The sequence below is a fragment of the Dasypus novemcinctus genome, chromosome 22 (assembly GCF_030445035.2).
Source record: "Dasypus novemcinctus isolate mDasNov1 chromosome 22, mDasNov1.1.hap2, whole genome shotgun sequence".
NCBI classification, from domain to species: domain Eukaryota; kingdom Metazoa; phylum Chordata; class Mammalia; order Cingulata; family Dasypodidae; genus Dasypus; species Dasypus novemcinctus.
In genome coordinates this window covers 24,939,329-24,967,324 of record NC_080694.1, presented here as the reverse complement: position 1 = coordinate 24,967,324, position 27,996 = coordinate 24,939,329, and the positions used below count along the sequence as shown (strand labels likewise).

The 27,996-nt window shown below is 41.1% G+C and overlaps 1 long non-coding RNA gene across 2 annotated transcripts; it reads left to right on the top strand.

Moving 5' to 3' along the window:
* The first annotated feature begins 52 nt into the window (after nt 1-52).
* Nucleotides 53-23,911, top strand: LOC131275209 (uncharacterized). 2 transcript variants are annotated; one of them, XR_009182616.2, is made up of 6 exons: nt 53-75; nt 16,915-17,056; nt 19,009-19,146; nt 19,446-19,513; nt 20,495-20,608; nt 23,604-23,911. It is a non-coding gene; the product is annotated as an uncharacterized lncRNA (long non-coding RNA). The 2 variants fall into 2 exon arrangements; XR_009182615.2 differs by lacking the exon at nt 53-75 and adding an exon at nt 1,464-1,802.
* The last annotated feature ends 4,085 nt before the right edge of the window (nt 23,912-27,996 follow it).

Genomic DNA, 27,996 nt, shown 5'->3' with positions numbered 1-27,996 from the left:
CTGTCCGCCTTCAGCTACGTCCCGCCGCGGCGCCTGGACCCCAAGGAGCGCAGCTACTTCTCCCGCCAGGCCCGGGTGAGGCGGGATGGGCGGCACCGCGCGGAGGGGGTGAGGCGGGGCTGGGGACAGGGGTCCCCTGCCAGGGAGGGGCTGGGGCGGGGCTGTGCCACCCGGAGCGGGGACTGGAGACCCAGCGGCACCGCGTGAAAGGGGTCTGGCAGCCAAGCAGGGCGTGGGGGCGGGCCCGGGTGGGGGATGCTTCTGTGGGGGTGGGAGCAGGACATCATAGTGGGAAAGGGCTACCGGGGAAGGTCGAGTGGGGGGGAGAGGGGGGGAGCGGGGGGAGAGGGAGTGCTCACCAGGGAGGAAGACTCCAGGGGGGGGGAGGGGGGGGCGGGGGGAGAGGGAGTGCTCACCAGGGAGGAAGACTCCAGGGAGCGCACAGCGCACGGGGCTGGAGGGGGCAGAGGGCAGAGGCTGCTCTCCGGGTTCTGTGGGACGGTCACCTGGACCCCGAAAGAGCAGAGCTTCTAGTACTGAGAGACACAGATGCACCAGTCCCCGCTGGAGCTGGAGGGGCCTCGCGGCCGCGGACAATCTAAAAAGGGCGCCCCGAGACTATCCAGTGTGCAGGGTGCAGCCCCCTGAGCAGTATGTGAGGTGGTTCCCAGGGCCGTGAATAAGTAGACAGGTGGACGTTCCTGGGCCCAGGGAACCTTCAGGCCGCCTTCCTTCTCACCAGGGAGAACCAGGAATAGGTCTGCACCGTCTGGGCCGGCCCCTCTGGGAAGATGTGCTTGGTGGGAAGAGCGCGAGGGTCTGAGCAGCCGAAGCCCCCAAGAGAGGGCGGAAGGAAGGAAGAGAAGGGTGTTCAGAGTTGTCCAGGTCACACATTCCTTTCTTTTCAACATGGTTTCTGTCCGTCCCCAGGGCGTTCCTTAGGGCATCTGATTAGATAAAAGCCTTGGTTGGGGACCCTCAGCCTGGAGGACAGCTGGGCACCTGGGCTATCCCTCAGCCCTCTTGGAGGGATGATAGTGCCAGAAGAGGGACACCTCACTTTTTTCAGGCTGCTGTCACAAGTGCCATGAACTGGGTGGCTAAAAACACCAGGAACCGCTCTATCAGCCCTGCAGGCTGAAGCCGCAAGTGCGTGGGCCGTGCTGGTGTGTCAGTCCTGGCCTCTGGGGCGCCTCTCCCTTAGCCAGCAAGCCTTGGGTTTTCATTGTCTCCTCAGGCACCTTATGGCCTGCTCTGTCTCTCTTCCCATGGCACCCCCTCTTCTGTCTGTGCCCACACCCCCCCTTCTAAAGACACCAGCCATCCTGGACTAAGGGTCCACCCACTGCAGTCAGCCTCATTCAATTTAAATGATTCTGCTTGCAATAACGCTTTTGCAAAAAGTTCGTGTTCCCAGGTACCCAGGATTAGGACTTCAAGGTATCTTTTTGGGGTACACAGCTCAACCCATAACGTGGAACACAGATTCCCTTGGAAAGGAAGTTAATGATGTATAAAATAATCCCACAAAATGCCTCCTTCCTCTTTTCCTAGCCACCCACAATTAGTGGTGCCCAGGTAAGTCCCCAGTTCTGGTCAACTCTCGCTGGAGTACTAGTGGGAGGCCTCTTGAGTCTCATGAGTTTCACTTCACACACAGAAGCGTAGTTTCCAGTTGAAGCAACCATGGCCCTCAGCCTGCCCCCCGGGATGTCTCTTGAATCTGAGGTACCCCTCTGCCTGGCTTCTAGTGTGTGGAAGGACTGGATGGAGGAAGGGGACTTCCGGGGCCATCTGACAAGGTACCTGTCTCTGCTGGCCATTAAAACAGGAGGGGGGTGGAACAGAAGGGATCCCGACCTTCTCCCAACACACACCTCATCTGTTTTCTTCCTGTGAGCAATAGCTTTTGAACAAATATAAATAGTTTCACTTATTAAGTGGAGTTTACATTTTGAGTCTATGGTACCTATGATACTGCCAGTGACTTGATGGCCATCGTGAGATAATAGTAAAAAAGCCAGGACTCTTTGTGTGTGAAGTTGTTCAATGCTTCTTTATTGAGAGAATATAAAATTCATCTGGATTTTCAGAATAACAAAGAGAGTTCATGCTACACCATTTTGTTTGTACCTTTGAGGAGTCCCTTTCCACAGCACCCTAAGGTGGACTGTAGACTGCTTCTCGATGGGGTGCCACTGATGGAAGGTACCACTGAGGACTGCACAGTGGGGCTTGTGGCTTCTGAAGCCCAAATGGGGTGGAAGAGCAGAGCAGAACCCCTGCACCCTGTGGGCCATGCCCAAGAGGGAGAAGGGCAGAGTGAGCCTGAAGACTCAGTGTCTCCTTCCTGAATTTGGCAGTCTGATAAGTGGCCCCACCTTCCAGGGCTGACTGAACAAGGGCCGGAGAGGGGACCTGAGGTAGGAAGTGACCTGGGCTCTGCCCCTTGGAGGGAAATCAGGAATGAGACATAAGCATGCCTTTCTATATGACAGGGTTGGCAAACTAAGACCTGGCCCCTGTCTGTTTTGACAAAGTTTTATTAGAACACAGCCACACCCATTCATTTCTCTATCATCTCTGTCTAGGGTGTTGGGGTTGAGTGATAGCGACAGAGCCCTCAGGGCCAGGGAGAGTTCCCACCTGGCCCTCCACAGACAAAGTCGCTGACTCCTGCTGGAATGCTTTACTGCCCCCTAGAATATGGGAATTGTCTTTAGAATACTTTCATTCAAATGGGATTTTGTATTTAAAGCATTTCAGGGCAGTTTTGATTAGCTGAGGTTACAGGCAAATTCAAGTCCTGGAGCTTTGTACATGCCAAAAGGAAATGATGCAACCGAAATAAATATGAATTAAAATCTAAAGAAAAGAGCCTTAAAAGCAACAAGAACAGCAAAAGGCATTTCAAAGTCTATTTGAACCAATGTTCACACCATAATATTGGGATTATCGTGTCTGATCAGCTCCAGGGCTCCAGGAGCAGTTCCTCTGACCTTGGGATCATTGGTCATAAAGAGGGTGAATTCTGTACTACAGGTTTGCTGAAGGACCAAACTGCCCCAAAATTCACTGCAAGTTATTTCAGGCCCTACCAAAGCTGATCAGATTACTTCCTAAGTCAATTTCCTTGGAGCACAGTTAACAGTAGTCAGTGTGTTGGTTAGCAGCCCTGGGTGAGGAGCCCCAAGTGGAAGTATCAGCTCTATGGTGACTAGCGGTGGAGCCTTCACAAGTCACAGCCTCTCTGTCTCACTTTGCCATTCTAGGACAGATCAAACAGAACTGACCTCATGGACCACTTATGAGAATGAATGTAATTAGCATGCATACAGTGGCTTAGAGTAAGCCCTGGGTCGGTGGAGCTCTAATTATTGTTTTGTTTTTATTTTTTTATTTTTAATTATCTTTTTTTAAAGTTAATAGATCACACAAAACATTACATTAAAAAACATAAGAGGTTCCCATATACCCCACTCCCCACCACCCACCCCAATCATTTTTTAGTTATATTTTTGAAGATACATAGATCACAAAAAATGTTACATTCAAAAAATATACGAGGTTCCCATATATCCCCACCCGCCTCACTCCACACCTCCCACATCAACGCCCTCTTTCATTAGTGTGGCACATTCTTTCTATCTGGTGAATACAGTTTGGAGCACTGCTGCACCCCATAGACTAATTAGTTTTGGCTAATGATGGTCAGTGCCCTTTGCTAAGGATTGCGTCCACAGGGCCAAGCCTTTCCTTCCTGATCTGGTCATTGTCAGAGATGCACATGCTAGAAACTTCAACCTGGGGGCTTAAATGAGTGGTTCTGGGGCATTGTTAGACCAGCCCTGACAAACTGAGACAGTGGCTAAAAGTAAAGATAGACTTCCCATGCCAAGGGGTGTTTGTGTGTGTGTGTGTGTGTCTGTCTGTCTGTGTGTTTATGTGGCAGGTAGGCTCTTCTCAGTCCAGTCTCAGGAGCCCAGCTGGAGGGAGGGCCACCACTCAGGCTGTTGTCTTTTCAGTGTGAAGTCTCTGGAGCTGCTGGCCATGGGTGCTTACATGCTTCTGCCTGAAGAGTCGCACATGGCTCCTTGGTCACATGCAAGCACTTAACAGAGGAGCAGGGATGGTTACTTCTGTGGGTAGCCAGGAGTGGAGGAGAATTGACTATTGGTGCCCTCTACTACTCAGCTGATCCTGAAGAGCCCTCTGGGGTTGGGTCTCTGGCTCCACTTTCCACTGCTGGGAAACCCTTGCTTCTCCTACCAAGTGCCCTTTCTCAGCCAGCAGCTCTACCTGCAGGAGGAAGATCTCCTCTGCTGTCACCTCTCCTTCCTACCCCCAGCCCCACCGACCTCAGCAACCCTCCTTCTGTGTCGCCCTCCACTTTGTTCACACCTCAGCTGTTTCCTGAGGGAAAACTGATGGTAGACAGCAAGGGACAAACCAGTATCAGGAAACACTGAATTTCAACAATACTCAAAACACAAAAGGGCCAAATGAACATCCAGAGAGAAAGGTAAATGGGGTTTGTTTTGCTTTGTGTTTTAAAAGCTACACCCTGTGTGAAACAAGAAATCTCTTGAGAATGGTAATAATGAAATACCAATAAACCCAGAAGCTCCATTGTGTGGTAGCATCTAAATCTGGATCAGTTTTATTAATGACATTCTGCTTCAATCCATAAAGTAGTGAAAGAAAAAAAAAGAAGAAAGAAGAAAAATTGATGAAACAAATCAAGGAAAAGCAGATTATTCAGTTTGATTAGTTGTTGGAAATGGATAGCCAAGTTACTAACCTAGGTTGGCTGGTGATGAGTAATTATTTTCTTTATTTTTCGGTGATTGAAAAATTCATTTTGTTCTGCAAAAGTTCTGAGTATATGAAATCCCCACAAAGAAAAGCTGTCTAAGATTCTGATAACATCCACCAACATTGCTAAGGAAGATTATTCTGAGCTATGATAGGCTTGGGAGGCAGACATTGCTGCTTACTCATCCTTACTTTAAAGAGAGTTTTAGGACTGATTAGAAGGAGAAGAAATGGGCATTTTTCTGTCATGTTGCACATCAAACTCTATTATGCTGGTTTTCTCCAACTTAGGGAACAAAATAAAGTGCCATTTGCTCTCATATTCAGTGTAGGGTGATTGCATGTTCTGTTCTTGAGTTCATTCCTCCCCTTTAGGATCTTCCTCTCAGAATAAGATCCTTAGGGACTTACTCAGTTCACAAGGGTCAGAGGAAAGCACAAGTGGGCCTTTTCCATGAGGCTCTTCCCTTTCCCTGTTCCCCTGCTTTTAGCACTGCCCTCTGCTGGCTTACCTGCTGCCCTATCCACTTTGGCACCAGGCTTTCAGGTGTGAGAGAGGAAGGTGCCTCCCACCTCTCCACCAGGTGTCTGGAGGCCTGGTCTATGTGTTGGACCCTGTGGCTCTTCTCCAGCCACACATGTGTTTCACTGGTGGGCTGGTCAGGAGGAACTTAAGCCACAGAATGACCAGGAGCCCAGCTACCTTCAAAGTCCTTAATTTACTGGGCATATGGAGGTGGTGTGAGTGATGGGGAGCATGTTATCTTTCTTTCTTGCCAGCTGGCCTCAAGTGGGCTGGGCAGTAACTCTGAACCTCAGAGGGGAGGGTCTGGATTCCAGAACTTTCCCTGACAGGAGACAAAGTTCCTCCTTTGGAGAATTGACCTTCTATCATCCCAGGAGAGTGGGTGCGGTGCTTGGGCTTCCTTGGGTTCCTGAAGGGCCTTCTGGTCTAGGGGCTTACCTACAAAGTTTCCTTCAAGAGGACATAACACTGCCAGCAAGAGGTGACTCTCGGCCAATCAACATCCTATGTTATGTATGTTAAAGATAATGTGATCTCTCCATGGTGTATTATATATTTTAAAGTGTTGGATTTTATTTGATTTAATTCAAATATCTTTTATTTTTATATAGTGTAGCCATTGATATTGTTTATGAATTCCAAACATAGATATTGGATTATGTTTGTAAACTGGTCTCTTCCTGTGGGCATAATAGATTATATTAACTTCAGAGGTTTCACTTTTACTTTATTAAATTATGATCAGAGGTTCAAATGGCCCATATCAGTAGGACATTGAGTCTTCACTCCCTTGGTGGGCAGGTACTCACTGAGAAAAAGACATGGCAAAGAAGTAGTTAGAGTTTTGATGCTGGAACCTGGGGAAGTAAACACACAGGAGAAGAACACAGAGGAATAGAGATGGCTCCATAGACCTGGCAGAGGCCTGGGGAGAGAACCTGATGGTCTACAGCTGACCTTGTGGAGACACCAGAGCAGCCAAGCCCATAAAGAAACAAGCCCCAGACAGAGAGACAAGCTTTATGCCAGCCTACAGCTGAGACCAGAAGAAGCTGGGACCATGGAGTCTGAAGAAGGCTGAATCCTCACAGAGACCAGCAGCCTTCTTGCTCCAACATGTGGCAACAGACTTTGGTGAGGAAAGTAACTTACACTTTATGGCCTTGTGACTGTAAGCTTCTACCCAAAATAAACCCCCTTTGTCAATGCCAACATATTTCTGCTACTTTGCGTCAGTACCCCTTTTGTTGACTAATGCATATAGTCAAAGTGGTTGTTATTTTCTTTGTGATTTCTCCCCATTGCTTTGATGATTAGAAAGCCCTTAGAGCTGTTTTTTCACTTACCTTTTAAAACCCATCCAGAATTTTCTTTTGTCTACAATGAAGTGGGAAGATACAAGTTTATTTTTAACCCAAAGAGCTATCCAATTTTCACAGTACCAAACCCTGAAAACTTTATCACTGGCCATGGTTTGGGCTTCTTGTTAACCTAGGAGTGTAGGAGCCATACTGGAGGTGATACTTTCCACAGAAGTGAAGGCCACAGTGGACCAGGGCACCCTGTGCCCACACCAGAAGTGGACAAGCTTGAGGGCCACAGTGGGAGGAAGCTCAGGTGTGGTGAGCTTGTTCTGGCCAGTATGGTGTGGGAGCAGGAGCCCTGAGCCCATGCTGTGGGTTTTCTGTCCTTCCCATCCTGTAAAGTGACTTGGAGCACAGGCACACCAGGATTTCCAGCAGCTGTTTGACAAGTTCCTTTAGTATGGCACCCCTGGAATTCTCAAGAACTTTAAGACAATATTAAGGATTGCCTTGTTGGACTTAGCAATGTGGCTGTGGACAACAACCAGGCTGACTTATCCTCAAACCTCTCCCAGAATAACCAGGTGTCTTGCACAGGATGGAAGGTGTGTGAAGGGTTTGTAGAGGCTCAATTGAAGCTGCTTTCATCCAGTCTGAGTTCCTGGAGTCAGTGAGCTTGGGGGTTCCTGGGATTTCCATCATACTCTGTATATGTGCTGCATTCTCTTCACTGTACTTTCTGTCTTGTGCCTTGCTGTTGGTAGAAATGCTCCCTAGTGTTACCACCCAGAGGAAAAAAGTAATGCAAAAACAAACTTAGGCAACCTGGCATTAGGTTCTAGACCTGATACTCCCCAAATCCAGTAAGACCAAGTGTCTGAGTTCACTGTTGGGAGGATCTAAGCAGTCAGATTGATATACATGGCTAACCAGGGGAGGATTAAAGAACAACTAGCATGTGCATTTCTTCATCTTTTATTAGATAATGAGGCAGATGTACTCTCCCTTTAAGGACAAGCTGGGAGGAACAAATGGAGATATTAAAAGATGATAGGTGTTGGGTGGGGCAAGATGGCATCTGAGTGAATGTACTTCATAATTGCTCCTGCAAAAGACCGGCTGAGTAGGGTTGGAATCTTGCTGCAGTGGGTTGTTTTGGGGACTTGCAAGGCAGGAGGTGTTTGGACATCGATTTGGAGAGACTGCAACAGAAATCATGCTTGCTAAATGTAGAATTGTAGGTTTCTAGCACTGAGGTCAGAAGTGGAGAGGTGGGACTCTTCCCCCTAAGGCGTTCCCTGAACTGTCAGTAGTGTGGTGGCATTCCCAAGCCCTGTGTTCCCCAGAAGCATGGTCAACAGATCCATGACCCCTAAACCACCACAGCTGACGTTCCACAGACCCACATACCCCAAGTCTGCAATCTCCCAGACTTCCCACTCCCAAATCCAGCACTCCCTGTGGTAAGGGAATACACTAGCCCTTCAGTTTTGGACTGACTCTGTGACTTGGAGGGTTTGTTGGAAGGTGCAGAGGGGCCAAGTGAGTGCGGGTTCAATTTTCAGGTCCCGTGCCCCCCATTTTTTTTTTTTTTTGAGCTTGGAGGAGCATACCAGCTGGCTTGGGGAAAGCTGGGGAAGAAAGAAGAGGTGAATCTGCTTAGAAAGCCCAATTTACCTAAAACTGCTGAGATAGAAAACTTGGTCTGGGAGAAGGTGGAGTCAGAAAATCAACTAGCCCTCCTGTAGCACACCTAAGGGAGATAGACTCTAAGATGTGTTTTGAAAACTTCCATTAGGATATTTGGGGTTCCTGGTGAGGTGTGGGCACTCTCTTTGGAAATTAAGAGACATTGTTTTCTCTGGTGATTTGGTTCACCAAGGACCAAGTTGAATCTCCTACTGGACACCTCACACAGCTTCCCTGCTGCCCTGGGAGAGAGGGAAGTGAGAAAGGGAGAAAGGGGAAAGGTCAGACTCCTAAGCATTTTATTTAAATGCAAAGAGGATTCCTTGCTTGAAACTTTGGTCTTCTTTGTTGTATTATTTTCTGGTTTACCCTTCCTCTTTATCCCCCCATAGCCCTTTCTTCCTCCTCCTTCTCCTCCTCCACCTCCTCCTTCTCCTCCTCCACCTCCTCCTTCTCCTCCTCCACTTCTTCTTCTTCTTCTTCTTCTTCTTCTTCTTCTTCTTCTTCTTCTTCTTCTTCTTCTTCTTCTTCTTCCCCCTTTTGCTTGCATTTCCACCCCCTTTTTCCCTTTTTTCTTTCTCTTCTTTTTTATATTTTTTATATTAAGTGTGGCAGGGAGTGATTCATATTTGCTGTATTTCCACATCCTCGATTTCCTCTTTCCTGTGTGTACTGATTTTGGCTACCAATGCTAACCCTTTTCCTCTACATCTTTCTATCCTCCATCATTTCGTGTTTCTCTTACATTCCACTGCACTTAATTTAGCCCCCAATTTTTATTTCTAATACTTTTGTACTGTTTTCTGTCTTTTATTCACTCTCTATATTATTGTCCTTTCCTTTCTCTTTCCCACTTTACTGACCACACTGGTCTTTTAATTCATACTATATTCCTCACCATATTCAGTTTACTGTCTGATTATAGATATTCCATTTTTCTTACTGTTATAACTCTACACAGCTTACATGAGTCTAATAGCCATTCTCCTAGATCTCACATGGTTCTTCTGCTAACATTTACTGTCAATACTACTATTATACTTTTTTCTTTTCTTACTTGTTTTGCTTTCCCCTGCCCTAATATTTTCTTTCAAGTGAACTTAGCCAACAACAAGGAAATAGAATAAGAAGAACAAAGTGGCAAAGAGAAAACTTAACACACATGCAAAAACAACAACTAATTAAACCGTGAGACTAGACAAAGAAGTTAATCAACCCAACCAGATAAAATGATGACCAGACAGCAACAAAAACCTACAAACCAAACCAATAATCAGGAAAACATGACCCAATCCAAAGAACAAACTAAAAACTAGGAAAAAGAGCAGAACATCAAACAAGTAAATAAAGCTCTCAAAACATTTAATAGGGGCCAATTTAATGAGGTGAGGGAAGAGAATATGAAGAAAACACTTGGAGAGCATACAGAAGAAATTGCAATCATGCAAAAAAAGACAACGGATATGATGGAGAGGAACAGCACAATCCAAGAAATCAAAAATACACCCTCAGCAAATAACAGCAGATTTGAAGAGGGAGAGGAACTAGTGATGTGGAAGACAGTACATCTGAAATCAAACAGATAGTAGAATTGATAGATAAAAAGAGAGAAAAAATTCAACAGGGACTTTGGGACCTGAATGACAATGCAAAATGCAAAAACATATGCATTATAGGCATCCCAGAAAAAGAAGAGAAGGAAAAGGGAACAGAAGGGGTGTTGGAGGAAATAATGGATAAAAACTTCCCACACCTAGTGAGGGAGATGAACATCCACATCCAGGAAGCACAATGCACCCTAAATAGCATAAATCCCAACAGGCCTACCCAAAGACATAAACTTGTCAAATTATCCAATGCTCAAGACAAAGAGAAAATTTTAAAGGCAGCAAGAGAAAAGAGAACCATCACATACAAAGTAGACTTCATAAGGTTAAGTGCTGATTTCTCATCTGAAACCAAGGAGGCAAGAAGGAAGTGGTATGACAAAGTCAAGATACTAAAAGAAAAAAAAAATTCCTAAGAAGAATATTCTATACAGCTAAACTAACAAAAAATATGGTAGAAAGTTCAAATATTCACAGATAAACAGAAATTAATAGAGTATGCCAACAAGAATCCTGCCCTTCAAGAAATACTAAAGGGAGTTCTATAGGAGGAAAGAAAAACACAGGAGAGACAGAGTTGGAGGAGAGTGTAAGAACAGCTAAAAAGACAAAAAAAGTAAAAACCAAACAAAATATAACAAACACAAATCCAAAGAAAATATGGCTAATATAAATAATTCCTTGAAAGTGATAACACTGAATGTCAATGGATTAAACTCACCTGTCAAGAGACTCAGACTGGAAGATTGGATAAGAAAGTATGATGCATATATATGTTGTCTACATGAAAAACATCTTAGACCCAGGGATTCAAGGAGGTTGAAAGTGAATGGCTGGAAAACAATCTTACAGGCAAATAATAACCAAGAAAAGGGCAGGAGTAACTATGTTAATATCATACAAAATAGACTTTAAATGCAAAACAATTATGAGAGACAAATATGGACACTACATACTAGTGAAAGGGATAATCATTCAAAAAGAAAGAACAGTTATAAACATTTATGCTTCTAACAAGGGTGCCTCCGAATATGTGAGGCAAACACTGGAGAAACTAAGGGAAGGAATAGATGTCTCTACAATTATAGTGGGGGACTAATATGCCACTATCACCTTTGGACAGAACATCTCAAAGAGAATCAATAAAGAAACAAAGACTTTGAACAACATATTAGAGGAACTGAACCTAATAAACATATACAGAACATTATACCCAAATAAAGCAGAATATACATTCTTCCCAAGCACACATGGATCATTCTCCAGGACAGACCACAGGCTAGGTTGCAAAGAAAGTCTCAATGAATTCAGAAAGTTTGAAATCATACAAAATAATTTCTCTGACTGCAGAGGAATGAAGCAGGAAATCTGCAATAGTCAGAGACCCAGATGTGGCAACAAGATATGGAAGTTAAATAACACAGTTTTAGAAAAACAGTGGGTCAAGGAGGAAATCTCAAAGAGAAATCAATAACTACCTTGAAACAAATGAAAATGATAACACACATATCAACACTTATGGGATGCAGCAAAAGTAGTACTGAGAAGGCAATTTATAGTCATAAATTAACACATGATAAAAGAAAACTAAAATTGAAGAACTAACTGCACAGTCAGAGGAATTATTAAAAAACAACAACAAACTAAACCCAAAGAAAGAAGAAAGAAATAACAAAGAGCACAACTAAATGAAAAAAAATAAGAAAGCACTTGAAAAAAATAAACAAAACCAAGAGCCAGTTCAATAAGATTGACAATAAAATTGTCAATAAAATTGACAAACCCTTAGCTGGACTAACAAAGAAAAAAAGAGAAAAGAGGCAAATACAGAAAGTAAGAAATGAGAAAGGGGATATCACCACCGACCCACAGAAAAAAAGACTATCGTAAGAGGATACTTTGAAAAACTATATTCCAACAAGAGGGACAATTTAGAGAAAATAGACAAATTCCAAGAAACACATAAGCAACCTACATTGATGAAAGAGGAAATAAAAAATCTCAACAAACCAATCACAAGTAAATTATAGAATCAGTCATTTAAAACCTCCCAACTAAGAGTAGCCCTTGGCCAGATGATTTCACAGGTGAATTCTACCAAACTTTCCATAAAGAACTAACACCAATCTTGCTGAAACTTCCAAAAAATTGAAACCAAAGAACATTGCATAACTCATACTATGATGCCAACATTACCCTAATACCAAAGCCAAACAAAGACACCACAGGAAAGGAAAATTACAGACCAATCTCTCTAATGAACATAGATGTGGAAATCCTCAACAAAATACTAATCATATTCAACAGCACATTAAATTAATTATACACCATGACCAGGTGGAATTCATTCATGGTATGCAAGGATGGTTCAACATAAGAAAATACATTAATGTAAAAACCACATAAACAGATTGAAGGAAAAAATCACATGATCATATCTATAGATGCAGAAAAAGCATTTCACAAAATACTGCACTATTTCTTAATAAAAACACTGCAAAAGATTGGAGTAGAGGGAAGCTTTCTGAACATGATAAAAGATATATATGAAAAACCACCAGTTAACATGATTTACAATTTTGGAATCTGAAAATCTTTCCTCCATGATGAGGAACAAGACAAGGATGCCCATTATCACCCCTTCTATTTAATATTTTGTTAGAAGTACTTGCCTGAGCATTGAGGCAAGAACCAGACATAAAAGGCATTCAAATTGGAAAGAAAGAAGTCAAAATTTCACTATTTGCAGATGATCTGATCCTATACATAAAAAATCCAAAGAAGTCTACAACAAAGCTTCTAGAACATAAAAAAGAGTTCAATAATGTTACAGGTTATAAGATCAATGCGCAAAAATCAGTAGCATGTCTGTACACCAATAATGGAAAATCTGAGGAGGCAATCAAGAAAAAAAATACCATTTACAATCGTAAATTAAAAAATCAAATACCTAGGAATAAATTTATCTAAAGATATAAAAAAATTTATATGTAGAAAACTACACAACACTGTTTAAGGAAATCAAAGAAGACTTAAATAAATGGAAGAATACTCCCTGTTCATGGATAGGAAGGCTAATTATTATGATGTCTATCCTACCAAAACTGATCTACACATTCAATGCAATCCCAATAAACATCAACACAGCATTCTTTAATGAACTAGAAAAACTAGCTATGAAATTTATTTGTAAAGTAAAGAGGCCACGAATATCCAAAGACATATTGAAAAAGAAAAATGAAATTGGAGGAATCATACTACCTGACTCCAAAACATAACACACTAGTAAAAACATCATGGTATTGGCACAAGGAGAGACACACTGATCAATGGAACCAATTTGAATGTTCTCATATAGAGCCTTATAGATACAGTCATATGATATTCACAAGGCCACCAAACCCACTGAAAGAGGATTACCAACTCATGCCTTATACAAAAATCAACTCAAGATGGATCAAAGACCTAAATATAAGAGCCAAGACCATAAGGACCTTAGAAAGCAATGTAGAGAAACATCTACAGGATCTTGTAATAGGAAATGTATTCATGAACTTCACACCCAAAACACGAGCAGCAAAAGAACAAATAGATAAATGAGACTTTTTCAAAATTTAAGCCTTTGTACCTCAAAGGACTTTGTCAAGAAAATGAAAAGAGAGCCTACCCAATGGGAAAAAATATTTGGTAACCATATATCTGATAGGAGACTAATATCCTTCAAATATAAAGAACTCCTATATCTCAAAAATAAAAAGACAACCCACCCATCTTAAAAAGTGGCAAGACTTAAACAGACACTTCTCCAAATAAGAAATACAAATGGCTAAAAACCACATGAAAAATACTCAAAATCACTAGATGTTAGGGAAATGCAAATCAAAATTACAGTGAGATACCATCTTACTCCCATGAGACTGGCAGCTATCAAAAACACAGAAGACTACAAGTGTGGGAGAGGATGTGGAGAAATGGAAACACTCAGCCATTGCTGGTGGAAATGCAGAAGGATCCAGCCATTCTGGAGGACAGTTTGGCGGTTTCTCAAAAAACTAGCTATAGTTTTGCCATATGACTCAGAAATTCCACTGCTGGGTATATACCCAGTAGAACTGAAAATGAGGACACAAACTGATATATGCACACCAATGTTCATAGCAGCATTGTTCACTATTGCCAAAAGTTGGAATCAACTCAAATGCCCATCAACAAATGAATGGATAAATAAAATGTGGTATAGACATGCAATGGAATACTACAGCTTTAAGAACAAATACACTACAAACACACGTGATAACATGGATGAATCTTGAGAATCTTATGTTGAGTGAAGCAACCCAAGCATTGAAGGACAAATACTACATGACCTCAATGATATGAAATAAGTAAACCAAGCTGCCTCAGAGAGCTAGAGACTGGATGATAGACCTAAAGGAAATTGGGGGGTAGAGGAAGGATGTAAGCTGACACCTACATGGGTGAAATCTATGATAAGGTGGAGGTATTTGAAAGAAATTGGGGGGAGAGTGGGACAACACATGAACATAGGAGATTGTCAGTTATTTTGGTTGAGAGTATAATGCTGAGAAAACTTTTTCAAGATATAATAAGGAAGGTTACCTCTTTAAGATGCTTAAAGGGGAGTATCTGATGCAGGACAGGCTTTGAGGGAGTGTGTGAGTGCTCATTCTGCCATAGTGGGTTATATCATTGGATAGAGACACATATAATGAGAGAGAAGGTATACCCACATCCTGGGGGGACTGATGCCCTCAAATAGAGGGAATTGTATCTCTCAAGAGAAATGGTGTTTCCCAGGGCACTAGGGCAGTTGAGCATGTCAAGCCCTCCACACTATTGCAAGTATTTCTGAACATGGTCCTGCAAGCAGTGAAGGTTGACTGTCACTGTGGACCCTGAGGGGAGGGGAAAGAGATATTGAATAGATGGAATCAATGTAACTGTGTGGGCAATAGAAGTGTTCCACTAGATTACACAAGGATGGGTATAAGACTTGTTAAATTACACCAAAAATGTATAGGGGCTGATAGGCTAAAATGTAAATTGTAAAGTAAAACATAAGATAACTAAAAATTTAGAAAATTGTATAGTCTAAAATATAAACCACAATGTGAACCGAAATGTTACCTTGTTTGAAAGCTATTGTTTTAGTATCTGTACATCAGTTTCAGTAAATATAGTATGAACATGTAAAAAAAAATTATTGCTGTGGAAGGGAAAAGGGTTCTCTGTTGGATATGTTGGAGTACTGTATATTGTATATATGAATTACTGTACTCTCAAACTTTTGTGAAGACAAGCTTAATAATTAGGGAAAAAAAGAAAAAACATAGACACGAGAAAAAGACAGAAGAAGTTGCCTTGACAATTTGCATACAAGGCAACACTTATTGCAGTGATGGAAGACAAAGCATCAAAAACAAAGCTTTAGCTTTGTTTGGGGAATGGGAGGAAGAGATGAGATGTGGAGTTGTCCTGGATAGTGCTTCACGGACAATTACGGGACATTGTAGATCCCCCCAGGGCCCACTGGATGGAGCGGGGGAGAGTGTGGGCTATGATGTGGACCATTGACTACGGGGTGCAGTGATGTTCAGAGATGTACTTACTGGGTGCAATGGATGTCTCACGATGATGGGAGAGAGTGTTGCTGTGGGGGGAGTGGGGGTGCGGGCGGTGGGGTTGATTGGGACCTCGTATTTTTTTAATGTAATTCGTAAAAATAAATAATTTTAATTAAAAAAAAAAGCTTTTGCATTTTTAAATTTTTTTATTCCCCAATTTATTTTTACCTTAATTTTTCTAAATTAACATGTATTCTATATCTAACCTTTAAACTCATCACTATATTCCATTTTACTATTAATGGAACCTGGCAATATATTGGGCTTCATTTTTGAAGAAGTTTTGGATCACAGAGAGGCTCAACAATGGCAGGGGAGGAATACTGGTGTGGGATGTTATGGACAGGGGACACACGGTTGGAAGGGAGTTCTACAGGGCATATATCCAGGGTACATAAAAATGTTTGAATATTTTCATAGTGGTTACAATTAAAAACAACTGAGGGAGTGCTGAGTTCCTAGCCAGGGGAGCCCTATCACAGTCCCTAAAGGAACAGCAACAATCCCCCAAGTACAACAGCAAAGACCAAAAAAGAAGGAAGGTCCAACAATAAGCCCTTGATACTAATGACTATGCTTGTGAGCCTGTGCACCTGAAATAAGAACAAGGTCTAGAACTCCATGGTGCCTAGGAGTTACCTCCTGAGAGCCTCTGTGTTGCTCAAATGTGGCCAGTCTCAAAGCCAAACTCAGAATGTAAATGTGTTGCCTTCCCCCCAGCGTGAGACAAGACTCCTGGGGATGAGCCTCCCTGGCACCGAAGGATTACTACCAAGTACCAGCTAATGATGTAAAAAGAAAATGACCTTAAATAAAAGGGTCAACTCGGATCAACAGAATATCTCAGTCTACATATAATACCAGGTGTTAAAAATGCTTTTGACATGAATAAAAGGGGGAAGTGGAAAGGACAAAAGACTTTATATGGCTGTGAGTCTCCAAAAAGAGCCAGGAGGTTATCAGAGGGGTTGCCCTTATGCACTCCTCAGCAGAGTCCCAGAGACAGATAAAGTAGATACAACCCCAGGTATTGGTTCTTCTGAGGGCTACAGAGATCCGTAGGTTCTATGGTAATGGCAGATGGAGTTCAGTGCCATGTCAGTTGGCCCTACTTTGGAATTTGTGTTTCTGTTTGATGGAGCTGGACTCAGATGTGGTCTTTGTCTACAAGCCTCTCCTGTTGCTTTTACTGGATCTGTAGTTGGTGCTAGGTTTTAGTGTATAACCTGGGGACCTGACTCTCTGGACTGACCATCTGATAGCCAGGCCCTGAGCCTCAACAGACTTGCAACCCCTACACTCTGGTTTATTGGACTTACCCCACTCAGGTAACATGGAGGTGAAGAAGGTCAACCACCACACCAGGGAGCCAAGAGTGCCTACAACTGAAAGCAGGAGAACTGCATCCAGCATCCATGTGGAATCTAAGCCCTCTCGATATAGATGTGCAGTGGACACAATCATTCTAAGGTACAAAGGATGGAGGAATAGAGTATGGATTAGAGTGTACTTACTGATATTCTATTCATGAACTATTGTGATTAGTAATCAAAGAAAATGTGGCATTGGTGTGGAGAAAGTGGCCATTGATGGCAGCTGGTGGTAGGGAGTGGAAGGAGATGAGATGTGGGGGCATTTTTGGGACTTGGAATTGTCCTGGATGGTGCTGCAGGGACAGTTACCAGACATTGTATGTCCTCCCATGGCCCACTAGGTGGAATGTGGGAGAGTGTGGTCTATGATGTGGACCATTGCCCATGAGGTGCAGCAGTGCTCAGAGATGCATTCACCAATTGCAATGAATGTCTCATGATGATGGAGGATATTGTTGTTATGGGGGGAGGAGTGGGGTGAGGGGAGTGGGGGGTATATGGGGACCTCATTTCCCTAATGTATAATTTTAAAAATTAAGACAAAATAGAAAAAAGAAAAAAATGATAATTATTATAAATTTTTTTTAAGGTTTTGCCTTTCTTCACTCTAATAGGTGTTGTCCTGTATATATAGTGGCAAGGCAATCTCTTCCATTTCTTCCTCAGTGTCTCACCTTTTTTATTTTTCATTATGTCTTCAAAATTTTAAGGTCACAGTAAAGTCGTACACAGAATATAGGTATCTCCCATGTACCCAACATCCTCCCTTTTCCTCACCAATGATGTTTTTACATGTGAATGTTACATTTGCTACAACTGATGTACAAATATCAAAACATAACTACCAACCATTTTAGACCATACACTTTTATAAATTTTTGTTGAAATTTATCATGGCCTGTATCCATCATTGCAAGATCATACAGAACACTTCCATTGACCACCAATTACCCCCTCTTCCATCTATTCTATCTTTCTCTCTCCCTCTCCTTGGGGCCCACATTGGCAACCAAGCTTCACTGTTTGAAGGACAAGATTCATAGATACTTGCAACAATGCTGAGGGTTTGACACACTGGTCTGTCCTTTCCCTTTAGGAGGCACCCTTGCTCTTGAGAGACACCCTCCCCTCTATTCGAGAACACTGATGTGTCCTCTCCATTATCGGTGTACAATTCCTGCTCATTGTATTGGTCTACACCCATGAATATAACACCCTGGGTCAGACGGTCCATGGAATTGTGGGTATGTTGGGGGTGGAAAAGGTGAACACGGGGGATTGGTGGGTACGTGGTTGAAAGAATAATATTGAGAAAACACTTTAGACAATATAATACGGAAGGGTTACTGGTTTAGGATATTGGATGGTGGACATCTGGCACAAGGTGCACCAGGGGCAGGCTTCTAAAGAGTGTGTGAGTGCTCATTTTTTAGCTTTTTAAAACTGTGAACAGTTTGTGAGGAAACACAGTACCTTTGTCTTCTCTTCATTCCCAGAATGTATTTTAGGATTTGCCATATAGTATTGCTGAATAAATATTGTTGAATGACTGAGAAACCGAATGGTTGTGTGTGTTGAACAGATATTGCTAATTATGGGGGAGAAAGGAGAAGCAGTGAGACAAGAGGAAATTCTCTTGTGAGTGGGTGTCTCCATTCATGACAGCCAACTCCAGAGGAGAAAAATTGGAAATAAGATAGTTTAGTGTATTCAGAATCTTTCTCCAAAAATAGCAAGAGGAAAATCACTATGGGAAACCTGACAATACTCGAGCCCACTGCTTGATAGGGGTGACCTCCTCCTGAAAGGTAGGTGTCCACAGGCATAAGAGATGAACATGGAGCTCCAAAGCTGTCACAAGGGACTAAACTGGAACAAACTTGCATTGTGCTTTCCTTTCTTATCTCCAGAGAAATAATTATCTCAGGGAGTATTGAGACAAAAGAATACTTCATTAATGTGTTTCATGGGAATGGAATCCCTAATTGTTCAGATACTCTATGTGCTTCTCCTTCACTATATCAAAGAAATACAATAAGTCTTCTACAGATCTCATGACTCATTCCATCTCACTTCTCTTCTTGGGAGCAGAGCCTCCAACTTCTTTCATCATTCAAGGAAGAACCTGCATTGATGAACTTAGACCCTGACTTGATAACTTCAGAGTGAGTTACAGAATCGTCACAGGTACTGGGGGAATATATTTTTGGCTCCATGGACACCTTTTATTGGTAGAAGCTTTAAGGAAATCAACAGATTACGATTATAGAGAAAGCTTAAAACACAAAGTCTGTCTTATTAAAAAGCCTGAGTGGAAATAGCAGATAAACTAAGATAGATTTTTTTCCAATCTGTCTCCTCTGATCTCTCACTCGTGGGTCTTCCCTTTCTCAGAAGCATTGTTTCCTTGTTTCACTCATTCTTCTTTCTCTACAATTTTAGAAATCATCTGTTTAACTGCATTCATTTATTTTTTTTTCTTTTAGTCATTCAATATATGTGGCTCTGGAATTCTGGTGAAGTGGATCAAAAATTAAAGACTCATCCTGTGGAGGTTAGTGAAGGCATCACAAGGGAGATTTTAATTGTAATAAGACTTGAAGGAGGATTTAGAGTAATTTCAGGAGGAAAAAAGGATAGAAGTACACCAAGAAGAAATGACATGAACACAAATATGGAGTCAATATAATCATAAGTTGTGGTGAGGTTTTAAAAATAGTTCTTTTTTAAAAAGAAATAAACTTTATTGGTACATATTAATAAAGCATACAATTCCTCTGATGCGTAAAATTCGTTGTATTTGCCATAATGACATAATTGTGCATTCATTACTTCAGTCATTATTAGAGTATGTTCACTGAGAGGTAAAGGTTTTCCTTGTATGTTTTTATAAATGGGCTATAAGATTTTTTAAGCAAAATTTTTTATGGTCTTCTTTTTTAAAGATACATAGATCACACTAAATTTTACATTAAAAAATATGAGGTTCCCATATACCCCACTCCCCAAATACCCAATCCTCACACTTTAACAACCTCTTTCATCAGTTGGCACATTCCTTTTATTTGATGAATACATTTTGGAGCATTGCTACGAAGCTTAGATTATAGTTTACATGGTAGTTTACACTCTCTCCCAGTCCGTCCAGTGTGTTATGGTAGGATATATAATATCCTGCATCTGTTCCTGTGATATCATTCAGGACAACTCCAAGTCCCAAAAAAGCAACCATATCACAGCCTCTTCTTCCCTATCCCTGCACTCAACAACTCCAATGGTCACTGTCTCTTAAACAGGGACACAATTTCTTCCATTGCTAGAGTCACAATAAGTCTATAGTAGAATACCATTGAATCCACTCTAATTCTTATTTTATTCCTCTATCCTGAGGATCTTGGGATGGTGATGACCACTCCACCTCTAAATTGAGAGGGGCCTTAGATCCCTCATATCTGATGAATGGAATTCTGCTTGCAGTTGTGGACTCTCTCTGTTCCCTGGTGTGGTGGTTGACCAAAATTATGTTTGCTTTCAGATTTGGAGATTACAAATATAGCTGCTGTAAACATTCATGTGTGGACTTTTGTGTGGACTCCAATTTTCATATCACATATATGTATACCTAAAAACAAAACTGCTGGATTTTATGGTAAGACAATGTTTAGTTTTACAAGAAACTGCTAAACTGTCTTCTGGCAGAACCATTTTGTATTCTCACTAGCAGAGAATGAAAGATGTATTGCTGCACATACTCAACAGCAATTGGTATTCGCAGTTTTAAGTTTTTATCTCTTCTAATAAGCATGTGATCATATATCATTATGGTCATAGTCTTCCAATTCCCTAATGACAAATGATGTTTAATTTTTAAAAGATTTTAATTTATTTATTTATTCATTTATTTATTTAAATTTTCAAAATTTTAAAGTAGATTTAGATTACATAAATGTTACATAACATGTAGATTACATAACATATAGAGGGGCCACATATGCCCCACCTCTTCTCCCTCCCACTCTTTCCCATAGTAACAACATCTTTCATTAGTATAGTACATTTGCTACAATTGATGAACACATAAAGAAACAATGCTACTAACCGTGGACTATAGTTTATATTGTAGTTAACAGCCTTTCCTGCACAAATTTAGGTAATGACAAAACACATACGGCCTGTATCCATCATTGCAAGGTCATGCAGAACAATCCCAATGTCCTGAAAATGCCCTGATATTACACCTATTCTGCCTGCTCCCTCCTCTCAGAATCTCTGGTGGCCATGGCCTTTATATCAATGATAAACATTCTTCAATTGCTAGAATAATAAATCTATAATAGAAAAATAATGTCTACTTTAGTCCATTGTTGATTCCCCAATCTTGAGGATTTTGTGACGGTGATGCCCACTGTTTCTAATTGAGAGCAGGCTTAGATCCCTTGGGGTATTTGGGTGGAACTGTTGTTTAGAGTTGCAGACATTCTTTGCTCCTTGGGATAGGTGTTGTTCATTATCATCTCCTTATTTGTTGTGCTGCATAGGTCCAATGAACTGGAGAGTAAGAGTTGAAACTCTGCTTAGATTAAAGGTTCAACTGGCACATGAACAGACCAAAAATATAAGGCTCTGACTCATGTATTTAACAAGGATAGTACCAATGCATGGCTTTATGTAAATAACATGTAGAGAAGAGCCACATGTTGGGAATCTACAAATGAGTCTAACTCTTTTATATTGGGGAACATAAATTCAAAAGTAAGTCCTACTGACAGGGTGCCAAATTCCTGAGAGTCTCTGCACTATTTGTAGTGTTTAGATATCTCTAGAACCATCAGGATCCCTGCTGTATGAGGCACTGTTTACTATAACAGTTAGTGAGATTCTGCTGAGACCAGCATAAGCATAACTTCTGGAATGACCTCCAAACTCACTTTGAAATCTCTTAGTCATAAAATCTCATCTGCACTGAATATTTCCCCTTTTTAGTCAAGGTCTTTTTCAGATGCATTGCTAGTTGGCAATTCATAGTAATACCTAGGTGCCAGTGAAGTTGAATTTCTTTTTATATTTTGTGTTTTGTCCTTGTATTTTGAATTTCTTCCTAGGTTAGGATTCTGTTCATACCTTTTGCAGATTTTTAAATTCAGCATTTGCTTTCTTATTTTGTAGTGTTAATATTAATTTCTACATTTGTATACAAATCATTTATCAGATGTTTTGTGTTTTTCCAAATCTGTATGTTTTCTTACAACCCCTTATCAATGTCTTTCACAGAGCAGATATTTTACATTTGAATAAAAACTGACTTATAAATTTTAATCTCTCATGAAACATGCTTCCATTGCTATATCTAAAAACTCATTTCCATCCTATGGGTCCTTTGATTTTCTTCACATTTCACTCTAGCACTTTTGCAATGCATTTTACTTTGAAGTGGTATGATTCATTTTGATTTAATTTTTGTGAAATGAATTCAATCAGTGTTAAGTACCTTTTTTGTTTGGCATGAGTGCATCCTGTTGTTACCAGATTCTAAGTTCTTGGCTATGCTGCAGAGGTGAATTTCTAGAGCACGCCAGGTGAGTTAGGCCAGTAATTTATTCAGGTAAGGAGGGAAGAGAATTGGGAGAAAATAACAGAGCAGGGTCCCAGGTAGTGAGGAAGGGGCTGAAAAGGGATGAAGAGGGCTAATTTACAAGCTACAATTTCCCATTATAGATTATAAATCCCTAGGGTAACGTGCATGGCCACATGGCAGAGGAAAATGATGAAAGCGACATGCAGAGGGCAAGACACACCTTAGGCAAAAAGCTAGGCAAGAGCAAGCTCAAGCCTCACGGTTTGCTTTTAAACTGCTAATTATTCCACTGCTTTGCTAATGGCAGGGGAGGGGGTTTCAGTTGTTTGCTCTTTGGATTGATTACCCTGCCCATCAATTCTTTAGTGAGGACCCAATGATAAAGTTCCCAGGTAACATCCGAGCTTTTCCATATTCTCAGGAAGGAGTCTTTGTTCTGGGTAGCAGAATCCTAGGGGTGAGATTCCTCCAGCAGCCATCATTAGGGGGTTTTGATGTCCATGTGGCCTCTGTCAGGTTCCAGATCCATCTATTCCCTATCTTACTAGCCTGCTTCACTACTGTTCCAACACCACTTCTTGAAAATATCGTACTTTCTACACTGAATTACCCTAGTCCTCTCTGAAACATCAGTGGAACCCATTTGTGTGGGATCATTTGTCCATTTCACCAAAAGGAATTTTTTAAATTATTGTGTTTTTATAATAACTGTTACAACCAAATAACATGGTTCCTACAACTTTGTTCTTCTTTTCTGTTTTGTCACAGGGTACAAAGAAAACTGGTCATAATGTTTGCTGCTTAAAATAAAGTCTGAGAGAATTTATCATAGAAATTATTGCCTTAGCAAACTGTATTCCATTATGGCCAAGAGTTTCTAGGCATCACAACTATCAAAGAGAAGCAGGAACATATGTTTTCCCTGACATTTTCAGAAAAGGGTACTAGATCTCTATAAAATCCATAAAAATATTAACTTAATGTAATTACAATACAAACAGTACCATTTATTATATTTTTCTGATTACGGCTTGAGGCTAAATTGCATTGTTTTGAATATCTCCTCCAGGAAATTTATCATCCACATGGAAACAGAAAACCAAACATATGTTTTAAAATTCATCCTCCTGGGACTCTCAGAAGATACAGAGGTGCAGTCCCTCCTCTTTGGGATGTTCCTGTCCATGTACCTGGTCACCTTCACTGGCAACCTGCTCATCATCCTGGCTGTCATCTTGGACTCCCATCTCCACACACCCATGTACTTCTTCCTCTCCAACCTGTCTTTTACTGATATCTGTTTCACCTCCACAACAGTACCAAAGATGCTGCTGAACATCCACACAGGCAACAAGATCATAACTTTTGAAAACTGTCTCACCCAGATGTATTTTTTCATGCTTTTTGGACAATTAGATAACTCCTTCTTGACTGCAATGGCCTATGACCGTTTCGTGGCCATCTGTCACCCCCTGCACTACACAGTCATCATGAACCCCTAGCTCTGTGGCCTCCTACTGCTGGCATTCTGGTTATTGAGTGTTTTGGACTCTCTTTTGCATAACTTAATGGTTTTGCAATTGTCTTTTTGTACAGAGATGGAAATGCCCCACTTTTTCTGTGAACTTAATCAGGTAGTCAGATATGCTTGTTCTGACACCTTCCTCAATGAGCTTGTGGTGTATTTTGCAGGTGGACTTCTGGGGGTTATACCACTCACTGGGATCTTTTTCTCTTACTATAAAATTATATCCTCAATTTTGAGAATCTCAACAGCTCGTGGTAAATATAAAGCATTTTCTACTTGTGGGTCTCACCTCTCAGTAGTGACCTTGTTTTATGGTATAGGTCTTGGAGTGTATCTTAGCTCTGCTGCTACCCAAAACTCAAGGGCAAATGCAATAGCCTCAGTGATGTACACGGCAGTCACTCCCATGTTGAACCCCTTTATATACAGTCTTAGAAACAAGGACATAAAGCAGGCCTTTAAAAAGCTGGGAAACATTCTGTCTATAAAAGGATACTTTGTCTCAAGTTTACAAAAGTGCTCATGATTAACAGAGATCAAACACTAGAAGATTCTTTTTTTGAAAATGAAATATTTTGTTGTCTTTTTTTGAAGATACATAGATAATGCAAAATGTAACATTAAAAATATGAGGTTCCCATATATACCACTCCCCACCCCACCCCCACTCCTCTTACACCAACAACTTCTGGTTGTGTGGATTATCATTTGCATTGTAGTTTACACTTTCCCACAGTCCATTCAATGGCTTATGGCATGATATGTAATGTCCTTCATCTATCCCTACTATATCATTCAGGGCAACTTCAAGTCCTGAAAATGCCTCCATATCACACATCTTCCCTCTCCCAGCACTCAGCAACTCCCATGGCCACTGTCTCCAGACAGACTAGTGTGTCAAATCCTCAGCATTGTTGCAAGTATCTGTGAATCTTATGCTCCAAGCAGTGAAGCTTGGTTGTCACTGTGGGTCCCAAGGGGTGGGGGAGAGAGGAGTAGAATAGATGGAAGAGGGGACAACTGGGGGCAGTGGGAGTGTTGCACAAGATCATGCAGTGATGGATATAGGCCTTGTTAAATTTCACCAAAAAATTAAATGTAAACCATAATGTAAACCATAATACAACCAAATTTTTATAAAATTGTACAATCTAAATTATAAACCATAATGTAAACCATAGTGAAACCATGGTTTGTATCTATGTTTCAATATCTGTGCATCAGCTATAGCAAATATATGCACATTAAAAAGATAATTGCATGGGAAGAGAGAAAAGTGTTTGATGTTGGCATATCAGATTCCCCTATATTGTATATGTGACTTTATTGTGATCTAAAACTTTTTTGAAGACATAATAATTTTTTTAAACAAAGGATGAAGACCCTGAGAAAAGAATGGGAGAGATAGCTTTTCTATTGTACATACATAGCAACACCTATTACAGTGATAAAAGGAAAGCAAAATGTCAAATATATTTTATGATATTTTGCATTTTAATACCCTGATTTATTTTTTACTTTATTTTAGTTTTTCTTAAATATATATAGAATAAAAATATTCTATTTTTAATCTTTAAACCTATCACTACTATTTCATTTTCCTATTAATTGATTAGAAATATACCCGTGTGGAGCTGGCCCACATGCAGTGCTGATGCATGCAAGGAGTGCCCTGCCATGCAGGGGTGTCCCCCACATAGGGGAACCCCACACGCAAGGAGTGTGCCTCATAAGGAGAGCCGCCCAGCACAAAAGAAAGTGCAGCCTGCCCAAGAATGGCGCCGCCTACACTTCCCGTGCCACTGATGACAACGGAAGTGGACAAAGAAACAAGATGCAGCAAATAGACACAGAGAACAGACAATGGGGGCAGAAGGGTGGAATTAAATAAATAAATAAATCTTTTTAAAAAAAGAAATATATTAGCATACAGTTTTGAAGAAGTTTTGGATCAGAGAGTGGTTCAACAATTGCAGGGCAGGAGCACTGGTGTGGGATGTCATTGATGGGGGATGCATGAGTAGGAGGTATTTCCTCAGGACATTCATACAGCGTATATAAATATATTTTGGATATTAATTGTCATAGTAGGTAGAGAATGACATGAAAACTGAGGAAGTGCTGAGTTCCTATTCTGGGAAACTGTTGCACTCCCCAATTGAGGAGCAACTATTCCCCAAGTGCAAGAACAAAGACCAGTGAAGAAGGATGGTCCAATGATGGGCCCTTGATACTGATGACTATGCTTATGAGCCTGTATGCTTGAAATTTCAAATAGATCTAGAGCTGCAAGGTGCCTAAGAGTAACCTCCTGAGAGCCTCCATGTTGCTCAAATGTGACCACTCCTTAGGTCAACTCAACATTACCGTCCCTCCAGCATGGGACATATCCCCTGGGTTGAGAATCCCTGATGCTGAGGAATTACTACCAAGCACGAGCTGGTGATACAATTAGAAAAATACCTTGAATAAAAAGGGGAAATGGGAAAGACAAATGAGTTCATATGGCTAAGAGACTTCAAAATGAGTCAGGAGGTCATCAGATGAATTGGGCTTATGCATCTTTCAGCAGAATCTCAGAGACAGCCTAAGTAGATACTACCCCAGGTAGTGGTTCTCCTGAGGACTACAGAGACACCTCATTCCTATGGTCATGGCAGATGGCTCTGGAGTTCTGTGCCTTGCCAGTAGGCCCTATTTTGGAATTTGTACTCTGAAGTGTGATGGAGTTGGACTCAGATGTGATCTTTCTACACATACCTCTCTGTCACTTTTACTTGACCTGTTGTTGGTGCTGGGGTTGTTGTATGGTCAGGAGACTTGAATGAGCCTCAGCAGAATTGCAACACCTGCTCTCCAATTCATTGTATTTGCCAGTGTCAGCTAACAGAGAGGTGAGGATGGTCAACCACCATACCAGGGAACCGAGAAAGTCTACAAGTGCAAGCAGGAGAATTCCACCCATCAGCCATGTGAGATCTAAGCCAACTCTCAATTTAGAGGTGGAGTGGACATCACCATCCCAGGGTACACAAGGTAGAGGAATAAAATATGGATTAGAGAAGATCTTAATCTAGGTATTTTTAAGTGTATAGAGAGATAATCCAGCATTTGCCTAATAAAAACATATTTTTTTCATATTTGTATATCATGGATTCCTATTTCTTTTGTATTATTTTACATCATGTGTTCTCTCATTGTATTCCTGAAATCAGGATTGAAGATCGAAACTGCTGCCTGGATTTTCAGCAGTAAAATATTTCATTCAGTTTATTCTGTATATATAAAATTAGAGCAGGTGCTGGAGGGATGAAAGCGTATTGCAGTCACTCCCAGATGAAAGAAACTGCTTGTGTTTTATGGTGTTAGTGAAAAATAAGCTCTCCTAGCAAAGGCTCTGTACCAGCTACCAAAGCTTGTTCATTAGTTCCTGAAAGGTCACATCCTGAACTGGCGATGTCATCTGACTGCTTTATAGTAATCCACATTCCATCTCCAAAATGTGCCTTTCTCCTGCACCTTCAAAATCATAATTCAAGTGAGGTTGTAATCAACAACACAATCCCTGATTCTTCAAACAATGCTGGTTCCAATAATTTCTATCATTCTTCAGGGACATAAATTTGCCCTTTAAAAAATATTTCCATATTGAAGGATATTATCTGGAAATTTCTTTCAGCACTCCATATGACAATAGTCCTCATTTATGGGTCATAAAAAGCTAATATGTGTTTTTCTGCATTTCCTACTATATCTTATTCTAATATTAAACCCAGATATTAGGACATAATTTCAGACATTTATGTAGGCTTACTCTTTTCTTCTGGGTAGACTAAGGTGAATGCTTCATTCATCAACTGATTTCCTTGCCATCACTACAAATGGCAAACCAGAGTGGCATTTTGGAGGTAATGATTTCTCTGAGCTAATGGTC